Genomic DNA, 21,760 nt, shown 5'->3' with positions numbered 1-21,760 from the left:
TCTCCCTCTCTCTTTCTCTCTCTGAGTGTGTTTTGAATTAGTCTTGAGTTTGCTAAATATTTGAGTTCAACTTCTGAGTAAGACTGTGTTTTTATGGAAAATCAACAGGAACTTTCCACAATTCTTTCTTTTCTGTAGATCAGGAGAATAGATCAGGCTGTTACTATATTCTTCGGGATCAGAAAAATAATTTGAGTTTCTCTTCTGTCCTGAGCTATATTTTTCCTCCCAAATCTCATTTACCTTGACAAAAATATAATATTTCATAATGACAATCCAGTGTTGTGGAATCTCATTATGCGCGAACAACATCTGTGAATATGGTTTATTCATAAGAATCTTCATGCAAGCCACATAGTTATCGACTTCCAGCCAATCCCAGATAGATACTGGAAATGTTTAAAGATCTTTAACCTGTTTGTACCATCAAGCTACCAGGGTTACAAAGCTGAAAGTGAACATATTCAGCTATGGGTCAGGAGGTCAGAATTCTGCACTTGGATGTGGCACTGATCTTGGAGCAAGTTCATGCATTATTTAGGACCTCATTCTCTTGTTACTATAAGTAAGTGTTGTATTGGAGAAGACTGTGCATACTACATGCATGTATGTTTTTGTGTAAATTTTCCCCATAAGAAGAAGACTCAGCTCTTTTTTTTACAGTCTCTTCCTTTTCCAGCCAGACACCAAGAGACTAGTTTATGAATAGAGAGGGGCTGAAGGTACTATTCCCTAGAACCAACATATGGACATTTCACTCTCTTATTTCCTTCTGCTCTTTAGTGTTATGGGGATTGTCACACCCATGAGAAGTAACAAGGCATGTAAGCCCTTTCAGTTTCAGTGACTCATCTGGCTTCGGTGATTAGCTTATAAACTAAGACCCACCAGTTTATACCTGTGATGTAGCTGCTACACAGAAACATGCGAAGTATTGTCTCAGACCCGGTCACCTTCCAGAGGTAGTCCCTGTGGTGCTTATGGTGTGTGAACTCCAAATAAATCATTCATTTCATTTTATATCGAGGATTCCTGGATAATTGAACCATTAACTCCTTAGTAACTGTACTCAAATTTTCAACTAGCTGGGGAACAATCTGCATAAAAATACATTTACTCTAGAACTCAAACCTGAACAGGCCTGAATTTAAGCCCAATTAGAGCTGAAATTAGGTCCAGGAGAAATTAAATTAATAACTTCTTTACATATCCAGTAGGATTTGCCATTCCTCTAGTCCAATGTACTTATAAATTCAAAGAAAAATGGTGGCTTGAGTAAACAGTATAAACTGGTGTTTTTGGCCAGTTATTTTCCTCCACCATTATTTTTATTTCCTTCTAATTGTTTCTATAAGTGCCTAAGTGATTTGAAAATGCAGGTAGGATAAATGCAGGTAGGATCACAAGTTAATTTTTCCTCATTGACAATTTAATACCCTTGGAGCCATAAAGACAAAGAATTCCACTTCTTTTTTTTTTTTTTTTAATTATTTATTTATTTATTTATTCATTTTTAGAGAGGAGAAAGAGAGAGAGAGAGGAGAGAGAGACAGTGAGAGAGAAGGGGGAGGAGCTGGAAGCATCAACTCCCATATGTGCCTTGACCAGGCAAGCCCAGGGTTTCAAACAGGCGACCTCAGCATTTCCAGGTCAACGCTTTATCCACTGCGCCACCACAGGTCAGGCGAATTCCACTTCTTAACCACACTTGTGAAGCAAGTACATTTCTACCAGTTCTAACTGGCACATCCTATGTAAGTGGAACAAAGCCTAGTTTAAGGACATATATATTTTGTGATTCCCTGGGATTCATATAGGATCCCACTGTTATTAACCAAAAGGGATGGTTATGAGGCACTGTATCATGTGATATAGATAGTCTTGGAGCTGGCAGAGGCCTCCAGGGATTATGTAGGGAGTATAGTTAATATTGTAGAGTATACTCTGTGCAGAACTGTACTAGGTTAACTTAACCATATATTTTTATAATCAATTCTGACAGCAGCTCTCAAGTGTAGACATTATTACCTCAATTTCATAAATAAAAAAAAATAAAAGAATGGAGATTGGGAAGCTGTAGAAATGTGCCCACAGATGGATACACATAATTATCATGCATTTCTGTGACACCTATTGTGTCCTCTTTGCCATTTATTCATTTGCACACACATTTGATGGAACATATAACCTTTTATCTCAATTAATTCTAGGATAAAAAAGATTTACATTTATAAAAAATTCAAGATAAAATATAGTGAAAATAAGTATAAAATTTATGTTGAATTATCAAAAAAATGGTACAAATAGTAAGCACTGATAAACAAGTCTAATATTTGGTCAATTATTTCAGAAAAGAAAATAGTTATAAAAGGATAATTTTACTTTGTCAATAGAATTCTCAAGAAGCTTCACAACAATGTAAAATTTTATGTCCAATGCCAGTGATCTTTTTTTTTAGTCATTTATGTTGATAATGTCATACTGACTTTCATACATATATCTTCCTTTGCATGTTTATAGTATGTTTGTCTATCTTATTGGATATATATATATATATTTTACAGAGATAGAGAGAGAGTCAGAAAAAGGGATAGATAGAGACAGACAGACAGGAACGGAGAGAAATGAGAAGCATCAATCATTAGTTTTACGTTGTGACACCTTAGTTGTTCATTGATTGCTTTCTCATATGTGCCTTGACTGTGGGGCTACAGCAGACGGAGTAACCTCTTGCTCGAGCCAGCAACCTTGGGTTTAAGCTGGTGAGCTTTGCTTAAACCAGATGAATCCATGCTCAAGCTGGCGACCTTGGGGTCTCGAACCTGGGTCCTCTGCATCCCAGTCCGACGCTCTGTGCACTGCACCACCACCTGGTCAGGCTGGATATATATTTTTATAATACAATAGGAAGATGCTATTATTATCATTGTCATCATCTCATCATTTCTATTGTAGTAAACTATAGATCTGTTAGGTGGCATAAATTATAGTTATCTCTTCAAAGTTATAATAATTTTTTATAAAATTAAATCAGTATTCTAACATAGAATAGCATTAACTATATTAGATTTGTATGACAAAATATGCATTTAAAGTAGTTTTATGGCGTAAAAATTTCTTGGTATTTGAAAGACTTTGTGTGGAAACCATGTCAGGCATCTTTGTAAACAATGCATCTGAATAATCTCAATTCTCTAAACCCAGAATGAGCAAAATAGTCTCTCCCTGAGATCATGGCATAAACAGGAAATATATCCTATTTTCTAAAAATATAAAAAATTGAAAATATAAATAACATCTTGATAAAATCAAAAGTAATATATAGTATAAATCTGTATGAATTTCCAATTTTTTTTCCAAAGGAAATCCTTCCATGAGGTGATAGGAACTGTCTTTGTCTTGGTTTTCTATGGTCCTGATTTTATATATATTGGGTTCCTCCATTTTTTAATCTGCCATTGTGATAATAAATTTGAAGTCTAGTTGTATATCTAAGACTTAAAATACAAGGATTTGGCTCACCTGGAAACATTTGTGAGGACCTACCATACTGCAGGCACAGTCCTGGCCACTAAGACAAAGAGTGCACACACAGTACTGGAACTCAGGCAACCCACAGAGAGATGAGGGCAGTAAGTTTCACTTTAGAATGAGAGAAGTTAAATATTGAATGGAAAACACTTCATTTTCTGAAGGAAGTTTTGCAGTAAAATTTATTAGAAAGTGTAAACATATAGAGAGGGGTAAAGATATTCACCCAAATTGGAGTATGTAATTGCTTTTATAGTTTTCATTGAAGTTTTCACAGAAATGGGTCCTTTTTTTTTTCCATTTAGTGAATGACATCATAAACCTAAACTTTAATGTCACCACTCCTAGGGGCAAGGAGAAAGAAGATAGTTAAGTAAACTTAAAATAATTTTTACTGTTTATAACTATGTATATTTATAACAATTGGCAAGATTATTGCTCTTTCTATAAATATAATATTTAATGAGTAATTCCCTAGATAAGCAAAAACAGTTTACACTTTCTGGATTCTTAAATATGTCGAGATCAGCACATTTTATTACTTTTGAGATTATTTTCTGTATTGATACAAGTACTTTTATCCTTTCTATTCACTTTCCATATTCTCAACTATTGGGAAGTAATGTTATCAACTAGATAATCTTTATTTATTTATTTATTTAGTCATTTGTGAATAGACTTCTGTGAAGAGAGAAATTACATGATTATAACAGAACAGCTGTGTGTTATCAAATTGTTCTGTAGTGTAAAATAAATAAATAAAAATAAAAAGGGAGCAAAAAAAAAAAGGATGAGATCGTCTTAAATTAAACATTCACTTTGTGCCAGAGATAAAAACTCTTCTGTTTGCAAAATAAATTATGAAAAACTGTTTTACATTTGCTTAAAAAAAAAACAACATAAGACAGAAGAAGGAAGTTTCTTTCTGCTAATTCACTGGTTCTAGGATCAGAAGTGCATATTCAGAGAATCATGACAATGACTATGGTGACTGAATCCATTGTTACCTTCAGTTCTACTGCAGATAATGGTTGGTTTGCCTAACAATAGATGAACACTGAGCAAACTTAATGACATACCAAACAGGGCTGCTTTGAAGAACCTACTCTAGATGACTTTGTAAACTTTCATTATTTTGCTAATCATATGAGAAAAATAAAAGGATATTCTGGAAAACCCATCAATACTTGAAGAAGTCTAGTTCCACACTCCAGAAGTAAACCACTGAGAGTAATCATCTTTGGCATACATACTACACACTCAATTTTACCTAAGAAGGTGGGAAGCAGAGTTTGTAAATAATGCTGCAATAAACATAGAGGTGCACATCATATTCTTTTGAATTAGTATTTTGGGAGTCTTAGGCTATATTGTCAGAAGTGGAATTGCTGGGTCAAAAAGCAGTTTCATTTTTAATTTTTTGAGGAAACTCCATACTGTCTTGCAGAGTGGCTGTACAATCTGCATTCCCACCAGCAGTGCACCAGGGTTCCCTTTTCTCCACATCCTCCTCAACACTTATTTGTTGATATTTTCATAATAGCCATTGTGACAGGTGTGAGGTGACATCTCATTGTAGTTTTAATTTTCATTTCTACAATGATTAGTGATGTTGAGCATGTTTTCACATATCTATTGGCCATCTGTAAGTCTTCTTTAGAAAAGTGTCTATTCAGGTCCTTCACCCATTTTTCAAATTAATTTTTTTGGTGTTGAGCTTTATAAGTTTTTTATAAAATTTGGATATTAATCCCTTAGATGTATCAGTGAATATATTCTCTTATTTAGTGGGTTGCCTTTTATTTTGTTGATGGTTTCCTTTGCTATGCAAAAACTTTTTAGTTTGATGTAGTGCCATGTGTTTATTTTGTGTTCTGTTTCCCTTGCCTATGGATATACATCAGAAAAAATATTGCTATGATAAATGTCCAAGATTTTATTGTCTATGTTTTCTTCTAGGATTTCTATGGTTTAGAATGTAATATTTAACTCCTTTTGAGTTTATTTTTGTATATGGTGTAAGAAGGTGGTCTAGTTTCTTTTCTTTTTTTTTCATATATCTAATTTCCCAACATCATTTATTGGATATACTGTCTTTATATCATGATTAATTTTTTGCTTCCTTTGTTAAATATTAATGGATCATATAGACATAAGTTGATATCTGGGCTCTCTCTTCTGTCCTATTGATCTATGTGTCTGTTTTGATTACTATGCCCTTGTAGTATAGTTTGATATCAGGTAATCTAATTCCTCCAACTTTGTCTTTTTTTCCTCTCAAGATTGTTGTGTTTCTTCAACATCTTTTGTGGTTCCATATAAATTTTTGGAATATTTGTTCCAGTTCTGTGACATACACCATTGGTACCTTGCTTAGAATTGTGTTGAATCAAAAGATTGCTTTGGGTAATATGGATGTTTTAATAATGTTAATTCTTCTTATTCATGAACACAGTATATGCTTCCACTTGTTTGTTTCTTCTTAAATGTCCTTCTTCAGTGTCTTATAATTTTCCTAGGACAGGTCTTGTACATTTTTGGAAAAATTTATTCCTAGGTATTTTATTCTTTTTTGAAGCAATTGTGAATGGTATTGTTTTCTTAGTTTTCATTTCTGCTAGTTCATTATTGTTATATAAAAATGCAACTGATTTTTGGTTATTATTTATTTATTTATTTTGATGAGAGAGACAGAGAAAAGGACAGGCAGGGACAGACAAAAAGGAAGGCAGAGAGATGAGAAGCATCAATTCTTCATTGTGGCACCTTGGCAGGGACAGACAAAAAGGAAGGCAGAGAGATGAGAAGCATCAATTCTTCATTGTGGCACTTTGGTTGTTCATTGAATTGTTGCAGGAGAGCAAAACCTCAAAGGATTGACACTCAGACAACTTATAAAAGGAAAAAAGAGAATTTATTAAGCTGGCAGAGCACATGGAGCTATAGCTCCAAAGACCCATGCTCCCCGAAATTAGATTTCTTACATCTTATATACCCTTTACAGAACATAGGTTTACATTCATGAGTTATGTGTGATTCCTTTGTCATTAATTACATGATTTCAGGATGGGAGGGCGCTTACAGGATGCCAGAGGATAATCATTTGTAAATCTCCTGTTGGGCAGATGAAATGTATTATGCTCACTTTGTTAAAGAGGCCGTTGCCCAGGTGATATTAATGTGTGTTGAGAATTGTTGTAGCCTGAGGCTTGGTTTTGGGATTAAGCCTGTCCCACCCTTTTTGGTGTGAGGTGGTACAATCCTATCATGCCTCATAGAAGTGATTTTGTATTAGAGACTTCCCCATTATGTATATTGGATTAAGGGTTTGGATTTCTACACTATAAAATGGGAACGGAGCGGGAGTTTGCTCTCTTGGTTCCTGAGGTTAGCATGAGAGAGCAGAGAGAATAGAGCCAGCAGCGGGAGAAGGCCACGTGGAGAAGGCCAGTAAAAGCAGCCAAGATGGCGGAGTACTGAGTGAGATGCCAGTTTGTACAGAGTTTGTATCTGGGATAAGGAAGGAAATGGGGAACTGAGGAGAATAAGGCTGTTGAGCTAGAAACCTTTGATTCTAGGAAACTCGGATAAATCAGTAGCTTTGTGAGCACTGAATGTGACTGGGTTTTGGAGCCCAGTGTGTATTTTTACTTGCCCGCCGGGTGCAAGCTAGATTAAAGACTATGGCCCACCAGTTTTTGGCTCCGCTGTTTCTTTGCCGACTGTCCGAATCCAATGCGAACCTGCATGGGCCGGGCTGCTGTGATAGTGGCCCTGGCCCTGCCTGCTGGCTTTACATCTCCCATTAAGGAGAAAGAAAGGGAAAGAGGAAGGGCTACTCAAATATTTCTTCTCTCTCCTATATTCTTGGCTGTTTAACCTTCTTTCACCCAGGTGTGGAGAAGGGAGGGGGCCCAAGCCTCCTTCCTCCTTCTATTCAAAACCTTCTAAGTATGAAAACCTCTTTATCTACATAATAATAGCCCTTCCTAAGCAGGAATATGATCAACCATCTTGAGATTTTATAAATTACACAAAAAGTCATATTTATAAACTCTCTTAATGCTTGGTCTAAATTATAAAATATCCTTGAAGCCTCTTATTTAAAGGGGGTTCTCCTTCCTCATTCTCCCCTTTGAGACCTCCAGATCCTTATGTATTATACTCGAGTCTCACCTTCTTCATCTGGCTGAGTGATATTACCCTATGACCGCATATTTTAAAATCCATTGGCTGTCATCAGAGGCGCAGGGGTTGTTATATTTGGTCTAGCCCTAGTGGGAGCTAGCTCCTTGGCATCCCACAGCTATTTGTCCCCCATCAGAGTTCCCCCACATACAAAGCAAAAGGTGACATTTAGGGAATGGGCATTCATAGATACACAGTTCACAGTCCTCTGCCCTAGTTTCCCTGTTAATCCAAATTCGGAGGGACCAGAATTATGGAAGACAGGAGAAAGGTTCGTCGTTTACACATTAAAGCTTTATTGTCTAGCTTGGCCAAGCGGCGGGAACTCCGACAGAAGTCTGACGGAGAGCGAGCTGGCCCTTTGTTCTATTTAGTTTTTATAGTTTTGTAAGTGGGAAGTACAGAAGCAAAAATTGCAATTAGGAGCCCCTTACCGCTATTGGTTATAGTCATATGTCCTTTAACATGATAGGACCACGTTCAATTTGCAAACCATACATCATTTTGGAGAAAACAAAATTTACAAGTCAACACAATGGTAGAAAGATATCTCTTTACATATTAAAAGGCCTTCCTATATTTTCTAGTGTTCATCGCCATCTCTCTGTCCAGAGTCAGAGGTATTAACCACATGCATTTACATAAGAGAGGTAGTTTCCGTGGGGACAAATGCCCGCAAATGGCTCATAGTTATAAGAAAAGGTTTATTTTGGCCTTTCCCTTCCTGCACCTGGCTAGCCATTCACTCCTTTCCCCAGAGGTGTGGTGTAATGTCAGGGAATCTATGCTTTCCTTCCCTTTTCATTTACAATACAATGGCAAGAGCCATCCTGGTTATGCCAATCACACAGTACAGAGACTATTCTCACAATTTCTCTACACACTTTAACCCAAATTAATAAAATGTTCTCCAAGCCTCCTAAAATATTAATATTAATTCTGTAGCCTTTGGTACTTTACAACACCTGCGGGTGAAATGGCTCAGTGGCTCCTCATCCCTCCCTCCCCAGTGTCCAATTAAAAGGAGTCCCATGATGAAATTTCTGAAACTTCCATCATGCATGGTCCAGCCAGCTACCGGTTTGTGGCTGGAGCAGGGCATGTTGTTCTTCTCACGTTCAACTTACAAAGATTGGTAGGGTCAGTCTCTGCTGTCCATGAGGGTGTTTCCACTGGGGCTGCAAGCTTCAGCCAGCTGTGGTGAATCCAGGTGGATATGCCTTCTACCTTGGCAGCAGTGGGAGTGGTCAGGATTACAGTGTAGGGTCCCTTCCACCTGGGTTGGAGGGGAACTGGATTCCAATCCTTGACACACACTTGGTTTCCTGGAGAAGAAGAATGCACAGGGGCAAACTGATCAGAGCCCTATCCAGTACTCACTTGGATATAGTATTGGCCACCTAGCCTAAAGCTTCTAATTGTCTATGTAGTTCTGTCTCTTCTAATTCTCAGGGGCCTGGCAAATTACATAGTACTGGAGGAGACCTATTATATAATACCTCATAAGGTGAATACCCAGTGTTCTTGGAGGGTGTACACCAAATCTTAAAGAATATTAATTGCAATGCTTGCACCCACTTAAAACCTGTTTCTTGACATAATTTGCTAAGCCCTAATTTCAGAGTCCTATTCATGCATTCCACCTTCCCTGAGCTCTGAGACCTATATGCCGTGTGAAGCTTCCAGTGATGTCCAATGCTTGAGCTGTTCCTTGAACTACCTCAGCCACAAAAGCTGTGCCATTGTGGGAGCCTACCCGGAGTGGCAGTCCAAACCTAGGAATAATTTCTCTGAGCAATGCTCTTGTTACTTCTCTAGCTTTTTCAGTCTGAGTGGGGTAGGCTTCTACCCATCCTGAGTATGTGCATATTAATACCAATAGGTACTGGCATCCTTGACTTTTGGGCATTTAGTAAAGTCCTGTATATCCTCAAAGGGAGCTGCCCTGTAGGACTGGATACCAGGGGCACTGAAGGTCCTTGTTTTGCATTATTCTGCGGGTTGAACAACACAGGCTGACTTTCTTGGCTATGCAAGTCAAGAGAGGGTTTTAGAAATATCTTCCTAGCAGTTTTTCTGTCTTTTCCTGTCCCAGATGGGTGGCAGCATGCAAAACCTGGACTACTGCTGGTGCCAACAGGTGAGGGATGACAACTCTACCATGTGGTAGTTGTATCCAGTCATCTTTTAATTCTTTAGCTCCTTCTGTCTCTATCCACCTTTTCTCTCCCTCGGAATATCTGGGTGCAGGTTTCAAGGCCCACAGGATGAGAGAGGCTATAGTGCCCTTGAGGTAGGGCAGGGTAGAAACCCTCTTTGCCTCTGCATCTGCTCTGGCATTTCCCTGTGTTTCTACTGTTCCTCCCTCTGGGGTCCTCGGCAGTGGATCATTGCTACTTGTTTTGGCTTCCAAACTGCTTACAGCAGCTGGAGAATTTCTCCTGGATATTTAAGATCTTTGCCCCCAGCAGTTAGGAATCCTTTCTCTTTGTAAATTATCCCATGCAGTTGGAGAGTGAGAAAGGCAAACCAGGAATCTGTAAAGATTTTAACTCTTTTCTTTTCACTGAGCTCTAAGGCTTCAGTCAGGCAATCAGTTCTGCTCCCTGAGCAGAAGTGCTTTGGGGTAGAGGCTGCAACTCTATAGCCTCTGTTAGAGTCACTACTGCATACATACCCCGCCTGCCATTCTCCTCTCGAGTTGATGGAGCTGCTTCCATCTACATACAGGTCCCAGTCAGGCTCCCTTAGGGACTGATCCAGTAAGTCTGGCCTGCTGGAGTACACTGAGTCAAGTACTTCCAAGCAACTGTGCTGTGGCTTTCCCTCATTCACTGGGAGCAGTGTTGCTGGGTTTAAAGCGGTATACACCTCTATTATTAGTCTTAGGTTTTCACATAATATGCTCTGGTACTTGGTGGGGCAAGCATTAGTGAGCCAGTGATGTCCTTTGACATTCATTAGAGTCACTACTGCATGTGGCACCCATATCTTTAGGTCTTGTCCTAAAGTTAGTTTGTCTGCCTCTTGTACTAGCATAATTGTGGCAGCTTGGACTCTCAAGCAGGGTGGCCAACATTTTGCAACCTCATCTATTTGCTTGGAGAGGTAGGCACTGGTCTACAAGTCTACAAGGCCATGACTACAAGTCCTGGGTTAATACACCCACTGCTGTCTTGCTCCTCTCTGAGACATACAGCACAAGAGGCTTTGCTAGGTTAGGAAGACCTAGAGCAAGGGCAGCTTGTAACTCCTTTTTAAGAGTCAAAAAAGCACAGTCCTATTCTGGCCCCCAGTCCATGGGCTCTTTTTCTCCCCCCTTTGTGACTTCATAGAGGGGTTTGGCCAATACTGCAAAGTTGGGGATCCACAAACGGCAGAATCCTACTGCACCCAGGAACTCCCTAACTTGTCTCCTAGTGGTAGGGACTGGGATGTTCTGAATAATCTGACTTTGTTCCACCCCTAGCCTCCTCTCTCCCTGCTGGAGAATGAATCCCAAGTATTTTACTTGCCTTTTGCAGATCTGAGCCTTACTTCCTCAATACCTTATATCCATTGTTTTCTAGATGACATAGAAGTGTGTTCATTCCTCGAGCACATCCTTGGAGAGTCTCATGACCTAGCAACAGATCACCCACATACTGAAGGAGGACACACCCGATGTCCTGTGCAGGAAACCTCTGCAGGTACTGAGCAAGGGCCTCCCCAAAGATGGTAGGGGAGTTCTTGAACCCTAGTCAGAGCCTAGTCCAAGAGTACTGCACCTTTGTCCCTGTAGCCAGGTCCTCCCATTAGAAGGCAAAAAGCTCCTGGCTTTCAGGAGCCAGTCTTATACCAAAGAAGGCATCTTTTAAGTCCAAGCAAGTGAACCATGAGACTCGAGCAGGGAGGAGGCTTAGGAGTGTGTAAGGATTTGGCATTGTTGGGTGTAGAGTCACTGCTGCCTTGTTTAGACCCTTAAGTCCTGTACTGACCAATAATCATTAGTCCCTGGTTTTCTGACAGGAAGCAAAAGAGTATTCCAGGGTGATTGACACTGTATAATTATTTTATACTCTTTAAGCCTGTGTAAATGCACCTGGATTCCTTCTAAAGCCCACCTTGGTATCGGGTATTGTTTATGACTAACAAGTACTGGCACTTGGTTTACTGCCAGCCTGGGGGGGGGGGGCGGTTTCTTCAGCCCAGATTCCAGGGTATTTTTGAATTAGTTTTTGGCTCAGTGGCTGCCCATACTCAGTGTCAAAAAGTCTCCACTCCTCCTCTCTAGGAACAGTTAGAGTTAAGACAAGCCTAGGCTTAAGTACCTAAGAGTCCAGCTGACCATTGTCAGCAAAGGATATATAGTAGCTCTTAATTTGCTCAGCAGATCACATCCTAGCAAGGGAACTGGACAGTCAGGCATGTATAAGAATTGATGCTTAATTTCATGACCTCTTATTGTACATTAACAGAGCAGACAGAATGCCTGTTCAACCTGTGTTCCTGTTATTCCCATAATGTCCACTGTACGGGTGGACAGTGGCAGTACTGGCCATATCACCACCAAATATTCTGCCCCTGTATCAATCAGGAAGTCTAGCTCCTGGCCCCCTACCTCCATACAGAACATAGACCCAGTGGGGGCTCCTGAGTCCAGTCACTTTCAGTCCAGGAGGAACTCCCCAGCTGTGTTGAACAGGGTGCCTTCCCCTTGAGAGGCAGCTGGCAGGCACACCTCCCCTTGTCCCACTGAGACATTCATCTTTCCAATGACCGGTTCCCCGGCAGATGGCACACTGATCACATCTCAGGGAGCTCTGCCTGACTGCCTTTTCTTGCTCTTGCCTGTGTTCCTCCCATTTTCAAAAGATTTTCCTTTTCCCTTCTGTTGGAGGGCTGCTGCTATAAATCCCACTTTTCTCTGCATTTGGCATTCATCTTCCTTTCTGCCTGTAATCTCCCTGTTCACATAGACTTTATTGGCTACTTCTATGAGTTGAGTTGTGTTCATTACCGAAAAGCCTTCTAATTTCTAGAGTTTCCTTTTTATATCTCCTGTACTCTGGCTGACAAAAGCCATATTAACCATTCTTTGGTTCTCTGAACTCTCTGGATCAAAAGGGGTATAAATTCTGTAAGTCTCACACAATCTCTTATAAAAGTTACCTGGACTTTCATCCTTTCTCTGCAAAGCCTCTGCCACCTTGTTGATATTAGTAGCCTTCTGGCACCCTTCCACAGGCCTTGGAGGAGAACCTCTCTTTATCTCCTCAGTCGTCCAAGCCCTCCTCTTTATTTGGGTTCAACTTAGGATTCTCTCCTGGCATCTAGCCCCTTGCAAATTCCTGGCGAGTCTGGTGTTCCTCAGAAGCATTCTCCTCTAGCTATTTAATTGTTGCTTGTATTATTTGGTGCCTTTACTCTGTATTGAACAGAGCAAGGAGTAATTGATAGCAATCTGCCCATGTAGGATTGTGGGTCTGAAATATGGATTGCATCAAATCTATTAGAGTCTGAGGCTTTTCTGTATAAGAGGGGGTGTGCTGCTTCCAATTGAGAAGGTCTGTTGTGGTGAATGGTTGATATACCAGCACCCGCCTTTCTACTATATTCCCCTGCTCATTTATTACTGTACAGTGGTACCTTGAGGTATGAGTTTAACTCATTCTGTAACCAAGCTCATAAATCAGTCAACTCGTATATCAAACAAATTTCTCCCTTTTAAAATAACTAAAATAGATTTAACTCATTCCAGCCCTGTGAAACATCCCCAAACCATCCTAAATTATGAAAAAAGACATGTTTTTAATTAAGAAACACATGCATACTTTACCAATGCATAACAAAATATATGAAATAAAAGAAAAAAGTGTTATTTAGTACCGTATTCTTACCTTGGAGACAGACGAGTGTGGTTAACGGAGGTGAATGGCGCAGAAGCAGGGAGGGAGGAAGGGATGCAGGCACTGTAGACACGTAAACTAAAACTGCACTTTCTTAACACTAAATGTAAACTAAAACTGCATTTTCTTTACTTTAAACAAAACTAAAATTGCACTTTCTTAACTTAAAATGAAATCACAAAAACTTAATTGTAAAAAAATGCACTTTCTTAACTTTAAACTTAACCTAAGCTTGACATTATGTATTTTTTATTTAATCATCACCTGTTTTTGCCTTTTTGGCTGTGCTTTCGGCACTTTCACTTGCAGGACTTTTGAATAAAAATCTATCCAAAGAGGTTTGCTTTTGTCTGCCTTTTAAAATGTTATGGAAATGTGACAAACAAGGTCATTAAAAAGTACTGAAGCACGATCAGTTGAAACTTTTTCTGGGTGTTTCGTAAAAATGAAACTTGAAAGCTTCTCCCATATTGCCAGCATGTCTTTAATCTCAATTGTAGAAATCACTTCCTCCAACTCTACCTTCTCCTCACTACTAATCTCTTGCAGAAGCTCCAGATGTTGCATCATCTGTAGCTCCTTCAACTCCTCAGCTGAGATTTCCTCCTCATGTTCCTTGACGAGCTCATTTATGTCATCCTCATCTACCTCCAGACCCATTGACTTTCTGAGGGACACAATCTCCTCCAACGCTTCTACCTCTGTCTTAGTCTCTGGTTCGAATCCTTTGAAGTCCCTGACTGCAACATCAGGCCATAACTTTTTCCATGCCAAGTTCAAGGTTCTTCGTGTAACCTCTTGCCATGCCAAGTCAATAATGCGTAAACATATCACGATGTTGTAGTGATCTTTCCAAAACTCTTGAAAGGTTAGAATTGTATTTTCAGTCACCTCAAAGCAGCAGCGGAACAAGTGCTTTGTGTAAAGCTTTATAAAGTTGGAAGTGACCTGCTGATCCATAGGTTGCAAGATTGACATCATGTTGGGTGGGAGGTAGAGAACCTTTATGAATTTGAACTCATAGAGAATGTCATATTCAAGACCAGGTGGGTGGGCTGGAGTATTATCAGGGATTAGTAATGCTTTCATTGGGAGTTTATTTTCTTGAAGATATTTCTTCACTGCAGGACCAAAGACAACATTTATCTATTCAATAAAAAACTGCCGCGTAACCCATGCCCTAGCATTGGCGCGCCACATAACCTGCAGTTTCTCTTTAAGAATCTTGTGAGCTCAAGGATTTTCAGAATGATACACTAGCATTGGCTTTACTTTATAGTCACCATTAGCATTTGCACACAATGCAAGGGTCAGACGGTCCTTTATGGCCCAGCAGCTTCTTCTCCTCTGCACTGATGAAAGTCCTCCAGGGCATTTTTTCCAAAACAATCCTGTTTTGTCACAGTTGAACACTTTTTGGGGGATATACTCCTTGGTGATAAGCGCAGCAAAACATGTGATATACTCCTCAGCTGCCTTAACGTCAGCACTCACAGCTTCACCATGCCTCACCACCAAGTGGATGCCAGATCTCTTCTTGAAATTTTCAAACCAGCCATGATTTGCCATAAACGAATCTTCTGCTGCCTCTTTTGAGGTTGATGGTTCTTTCTTCTTCAAGTCTCCATAAATAATACATGCCTTTTCACATATTAAAGTCTCCGTTACTGTATCTCCTGCCAGCTCTTTCTCTTTACCCACACCAGCAGAAGCTTCTCCATTTCTTCATGAATATTTGTCCTTAATTGGGACAGAATTGTAGTTCCTTTCACTGGATTTGCACTTTTGATGGCATCCTTTTGTTTAAGGATGGTGCAAACTGTAGATGTATTGAGGTCGTACAGCCTTGCCAATTCAATCACTTGTACACCACGCTCATGTTTTTCTATTATTTCTTGCTTTACTTCTATTGACATCATTCTCTTCTTCTTCTCACCATTGTACTTTATACTTACTTTCTTCGGCCTCATGATAGCACACACAAAAATTAGTAAAAATGAAAAAATGATGCAAGAACAAGTACAGAGCACAAGATTTGACTTGATTCTGTGGGTAACACATGAGAAAGAACAAGATACTAGTGTTGTGCTGCTGATACTGGACCCATGTGCCAATGTACCAACTAGCAGCAGCTTCCCGAATCATGACTCATATCTCAAAATTTCGCTCGGATCTCGAACAAAAATACAGACTGAGTCGCAGTTTGTATCTTAAAAAAATTTTTTTCATATGTTGGTCTGCTCATATCTCAAGGTACCACTGTATTTCCTACTTCTCTCAGAGGCATCTGCATACCAGGCATTGTTTTTTAGCATAACCTCCCAGTGAGGGGAAAAGAGCCAGGACCCAATTCTGACTGAGCAGTGGGAGTTACCGGAGTTACTTCCAGCTCTGGTGAGATTATGCTGGGACTTGATAAATCTGGCAATGATGGGCCTGATTCAGAGACAATCTTTGGGGTAAACAGAGAGTCTGGTATGGAAAGATAAAGCCTTGCCAGCACATGAGGTAGGGGAGCCAGAGCTTCTGCTTCTTCTGGCTCACTAGAGGTTAAACTTTTTGGCACCGGAAGCTGTAGTGGCTCTCTGGGTTTGGTGGAACGCTTCCCTGCCTTAGCTACCAATACTGTAGAAGCCTGACCTCTAAGCCAAGTGAGTGGATGCAGAACCAACATAAGCCAGTGTCTATGGAGGGAAACTGATCTGTGTAGCCTGGGTCTCCAGTGACTACCTGCCACACCTTCTGTACAACAGACCTATCCAAGCTTCCTTCTGCCGGCCAACCTACCCCAAAAGCTGGCTACTCTACTTCTCAAAAGTTTCTCAATTTCCATGGGGACATAGCAACTCCATAATCCTCTGAGAACTCTTTCTTAAAATTCTTAAACATCGTGGCTTAAGGAGTAAGTTTCCCCTGTGAACCTCCCATTCCTCCCACAACAGACAACAATCATGCCACAGGAAGGATGTGGGGAAGGGTAGGGGAAATTTGGAGACGACGTCACTCACTTCAGTTCGTCACTGGCTGCTCCCCTTGTGGGAATAGTGGGTCCTTTTGGCTTTTGGCAGGCTGATATAAACCGTCAGCATGCAATTCTGCATCCTAGCCTTATGAGATACCCTACAGCAGTGGTTCCCAACCTTTTTTTGGCCACTGACCAGTTTAATGTCAGAAAATATTTTCACGGACCAGCCTTTAGGGTGGGGCGGATAAATGTATCACGTGACTGAGACAAGCGTCAAGAGTGAGTCTTAGGCAGATATAACAGAGGAAATCTGGTCATTTTTAAAAAATAAAACATCGTTCAAATTTAAATATAAATAAAACGGAAATAATGTAGTTATTTATTCTTTCTCTGTGGACTGGTACCAAATGGCCCACAGACCAGTACCGGTCCGCGGCCTGGGGGCTGGGGACCACTGCCCTACAGAACCTCGGTTCAGGACCCAACACTCGCTTTGGCCCTGTGGGAGAGAGTCGGAACCCTCTCCTGGTGTCTATCTTGTTCACTCTGCATTCACTCCCTTCCACACTACCTCCCACATACCAATAGAGGGTGACAAGTCACCGCTCTTAATACGTGGAGCTCCTTCTCTACACCTGTAAAGAGTACATGGTCACCGCTCCTAACCTATGGAGGATTAGTGACTCTTTGGAGGATGATCAGGCCTCCCTTCTGCCCGAACTAGCTTCCCTTGTCCGGCATACCTTACCGTGCTTCAGACGCATCCCTGTTCTTGTTCCTCTGTTATCTGGGACCAGCAGATAGAAACTTCTTTCTCCACCCTGTGAGGCATCCACACAGGGAAATACCTCAGTGCACACTCAGTGGGCGCATCTACAGGACTGTTCGGGAGTCCACAGTGGGGTACCCAAAGTCTGCCAAATGCAAATGTCTTTTCCTCCACACTTCCCAGCCATCACACCAAAATCTGTTGCAGGAAAGCAAAACCTTGGAGGATCAACACTCAGACAACTTATAAGAGGAAAAAAGAGAATTTAGTAAGCCGGCAGAGCACACGGGGCTGTAGCTCCAAAGACCCATGCTCCCCAAAATTAGAGTTCTTATATCTTGTATACCCTTTACAGAACATAGGTTCACATTCATGGGTCTCGTGATTCCTTTGTCATTAATTACATGATTTCAGGGTGGGAGGGGGCTTACAGGATGCCAGATGATAATCATTTGTAAATCTCCCATTAAGGAGAAAGAAAGGGGAGAGGAAACGGCTACTCAAATCTCCCTTCCCCCTCCCAATTCCTGGCTATTTTATCTTCTTTCACCCAGGTGTATAGAAGGGAGGGGGCCCAAGCCTCCTTCCTCCTTCCATTTAAAACTTTCTAAGTATGAAAAACCTCTTTATTTACATTATAATAGCCCTTCTTAAGCAGGAATATGATCAGCCATCTTGAGATTTTGTAAATTACACAAAAAAAATCATATTTACAAACTCTTTCTGAATGCTTGGCCTAAATTATAAAATATCTTTGAAGCCTCTTATTTAAAGGGGGGGGTCTCCTTCCTCATATTGCTTTCTCATATGTGCCTTGATGGGGGAGGAGGGACTACAGCAGAACGAATGACCCCTTGCTCAAGCCAGCGACCTTGGGCTCAAGCCAGTAACCTTTTTGGGCTCAATTTAGCGACCATGGGTCATGTCTATGATTCCATGTTCAAGCCAACAGTCCCACGCTCAAACTGGTGAGCCTGTGCTCAAGCCAGATTAACCTGAGTTCAAGCCAGCAACATCAGAGTTTCTAACCTGAGTCCTCTGCATCTAAGTTCAATGATCTATCCACCATGCCACTGCCTGGTCAGGCTAGTTTCTTGAGGTAGACCTATAATGATATGAATTTCCCTTTTAGGGCTGCTTTTGCTGTGTCCCATTGATTTTGCATTGTTGATTTCACATTTTCACTTTTTTCAAGGTTTCTTTTGCTTTCTCCCTTGATCTCATTGTTAACCCATTCAATGTTTAGTAACATGTGTTAAGCCTAACTCGGAGGGACCCGTAAATTGAAGACAGGAACAAGGTCCGTTGGTTACACATCAAAGCTTTATTGTTTAGCTTGGCCAAGCGGTAGCTACTCCGACAGAATTCTGAAGGAAAGCACACCGGCCCTTTGTTCTACTTAGTTTTTATAGTTTTGTAAGTGGGAAGTACAGAAGCAAAAATTGTAATTAGGAGCCCTTTACCAGTATTAGTTATAGTCATATGTCCTTTAACATGATAGGACCATGTTTAATTTGCAAGCCATACATCCTTTTGGAGAAAACAAAATTTACAAATCAACACAATGGTAGAAAGATATCTCTTTACATATTAAAAGGCCTTCCTATATTTTCTAGTGTTCATCTGCCATCTTTCTGTCCAGAGTCATATGTATTAACCACATGCATTTACATAAGAGAGGTAGTTTCCGTGGGGACAAATGCCGGCAAATGGCTCATAGTTATAAGAAAAGGTTTATTTTGGCTTTCCTCTTCCTGCACCTGGCTAGCCATTCACCCCTTTCCCCACAGGTGTGGTGGAATGTCAGGGAATCGATGTTTTCCTTCCCTTTGCATTTACAATACAATGCCAAGGGCCATCCTGGTTATGCCAATCACACAGTACAGACTATTCTCACAATTTCTCTGCACACCTTAACCCAAATTAATAAAAATGTTCTCTAAGCCTCTTAAAATATTAATATTAATTCTGTAGCCTTTGGTACTTTACAACACCTGCGGGTGAAGTGGCTCAGTGGCTCCTCAACATGTTATTTAGCCTTCGTGTCTTTAGGGGTTTTTTCTTGCCGTTGATTTCTAATATCATACCATTATGGTCAGAGAAGATGCTTGATAGGATTTCAATTTTCTTAAGTTTATTGAGACTTGTTTTGTGTTCCAACATGTGGTCTATCCTAGAAAAAGTTTCATGTTCACGTGAAAATAATGAATATTCTATTGCTTTGGGGTGAAATGCTTTCAAAATATCAATTAAATCCGTGTAGTCCTCCAGCCCACTGGGAACTGCCAGTGTTGCGTGGAAGAAACCTAATCAAGACACAAGCTTATTTCAAGAGGAAGAGCAGGAGGCCTGCCAAGGGAGTCAAAGAGGACCTCCTGAATGTCCTTCTCCCTTAGCTTTTATTATCAGAAGCAGAACAGAAACACTTCATCTAACCCCCAGATGATGGCTAAACCTGCAGGAATACCAGAGCAAGAAACTGATGGCTGACAATGAAGTGAAAGTCCAGAGATTCTTTGTAGTGGACACTGCCAATAAAGCTTTGGAGGCTGCTAAGAAACGAAATGCAAAACAAATTGTTTTAGAAGCTCAGATTTTAGCTGGAGGAAGAGGAAAAGTTGTCTTCAGTAGCGGTTTGAAAGGAGGTGTTCATTTAATGAAAGACCCTAAAGCTGTGGGACAGTTGGCTAAACATGTTTGGGTATAATCTTGCAACAAAACAAACTCCAAAAGAAGGTGTGAAAGTTAACAAGGTGATGATTGCTGAAGCCTTGGACATTTCTCAGGAAACCTACTTTGCGATTCTGATGGACCAGTCTTGCAATGGTCCCATACTGGTGGGCAGCCCCCAGAGGGGCGTTGACATTGAAGAGGTGGCAGCTTCAAATCCAGAACTTATTTTTAAGGAGCAAATAGACATTATTGAAGGGATAAAGGACAGCCAAGCTCAGCGGATGGCAGAAAACCTGGGCTTCCTTGGGCCTTTGAAAAACCTGGCTGCAGATCAAATTAAGAAGCTGTATAATCTCTTCTTGAAAATTGATGCTACCCAGGTGGAAGTGAACCCCTTTGGTGAAACTTCAGAAGGACAAGTTGTCTGTTTTGATGCCAAGATAAACTTTGATGACAATGCAGAATTCTGACAAAAGGACATATTTGCTATGGACGACAGATCAGAAAATGAAAATGAAGCTGCCAGATATAACCTAAAGTACATTGGACTGGATGGGAATATTGCCTGCTTTGTGAATGGTGCTGGACTTGCCATGGCAACTTGTGATATCATTTTCCTGAATGGTGGGAAGCCAGCCAACTTCTTGCATCTTGGTGGTGGCATAAAGGAAGCTCAGGTGTATCAAGCCTTCAAATTGTTCACAGCTGATCCTAAGGTTGAAGCCATCCTTGTCAATATTTTTGGTGGAATTGTCAACTGTGCTATCATTGCAAATGGGATCACCAAAGCCTGCTGGCAGCTGGAACTTAAAGTGCCCCTGGTGGTCCAGGTGAAGGAACCAATGTCCATGAGGCCCAGAACATACTCAGTAACAGCAGGCTCCCCATTACGTCGGCCATAGACCTGGAAGACGTAGCCAAGAAAGCTGTGGCCAGCGTGGCTAGGAAGTGACACCTCTGTCCTGATGCCCTGGAGGAAGGAGTCCACTTTGCCATGAAAAAGGGGTGTTTCTCTCCTCACTATGAAGGAAATGATTTTCTCATTGGGGAAAAACATGGGAAAGGGGGGAGCAAGAATTGTTATTTGAAAAATCTTCAGTCTTTATTTTCTTCAATCAGACAGATATCCAGACAGCCTCAATAATCTAATTCCACTTGTGGTCTTTCTTAAATTAATGCCCTGCGTTCTCATATTTTCCTGTCACTGGGAGCCTGCTCAGTGCTCATTGTGTTGCCAACCAGTCTACGTGGTCAAACAGGCCCTCATTCATTGACTGCAGTTTTGGTGGACATTAGTCCTGTGTAATAAAAAAAAATCACAGGCCATAAAACAAACTCAGATAAGATGCCATTTAACAGATTAACTATCAAAAAGGTACAGCTAAGACATTCAAACAAATAGCTGTTACACACTGTCACAGTTTTTCCAAGTTTCTGATTCCAGTGCATGTTTGGAAAATCCATGAGTATTCCACAATATATTTTACAGTGGAAGGTCCACACATGGTATTTCATACGTGTTTTTTACCATTTGCCTTAACATTGAATATACTCCTTAACTCATACCAAAAATAAAGCCAAGAGCCTTATTTCAATTTTTGAGTAGATTTCATTTTAATGTGAAAACTGAAGAAAGCTAATTCTTATGGAAATCTCTGTAATTAAGACATTCCAAGATGAGATGTCACTGAAATTATATTGTGTCGGTATCTTCCCTCCCCCTACCCTTCCGACCCTCCAGAATCT

The 21,760-nt window shown here is 40.6% G+C and overlaps 1 pseudogene; it reads left to right on the top strand.

Annotated features, from left to right (window-relative positions):
• Positions 1-19,770: 19,770 nt before the first annotated feature.
• Positions 19,771-21,318, top strand: LOC136328889 (succinate--CoA ligase [GDP-forming] subunit beta, mitochondrial pseudogene; annotated as a pseudogene).
• The last annotated feature ends 442 nt before the right edge of the window (positions 21,319-21,760 follow it).

The sequence above is a fragment of the Saccopteryx bilineata genome, chromosome 3 (assembly GCF_036850765.1).
Source record: "Saccopteryx bilineata isolate mSacBil1 chromosome 3, mSacBil1_pri_phased_curated, whole genome shotgun sequence".
In the NCBI taxonomy this organism is placed as follows: Eukaryota; Metazoa; Chordata; class Mammalia; order Chiroptera; family Emballonuridae; genus Saccopteryx; species Saccopteryx bilineata.
Note: the sequence above shows the minus strand (reverse complement) of the source record. Positions and strands in the feature narration are given on the sequence as shown.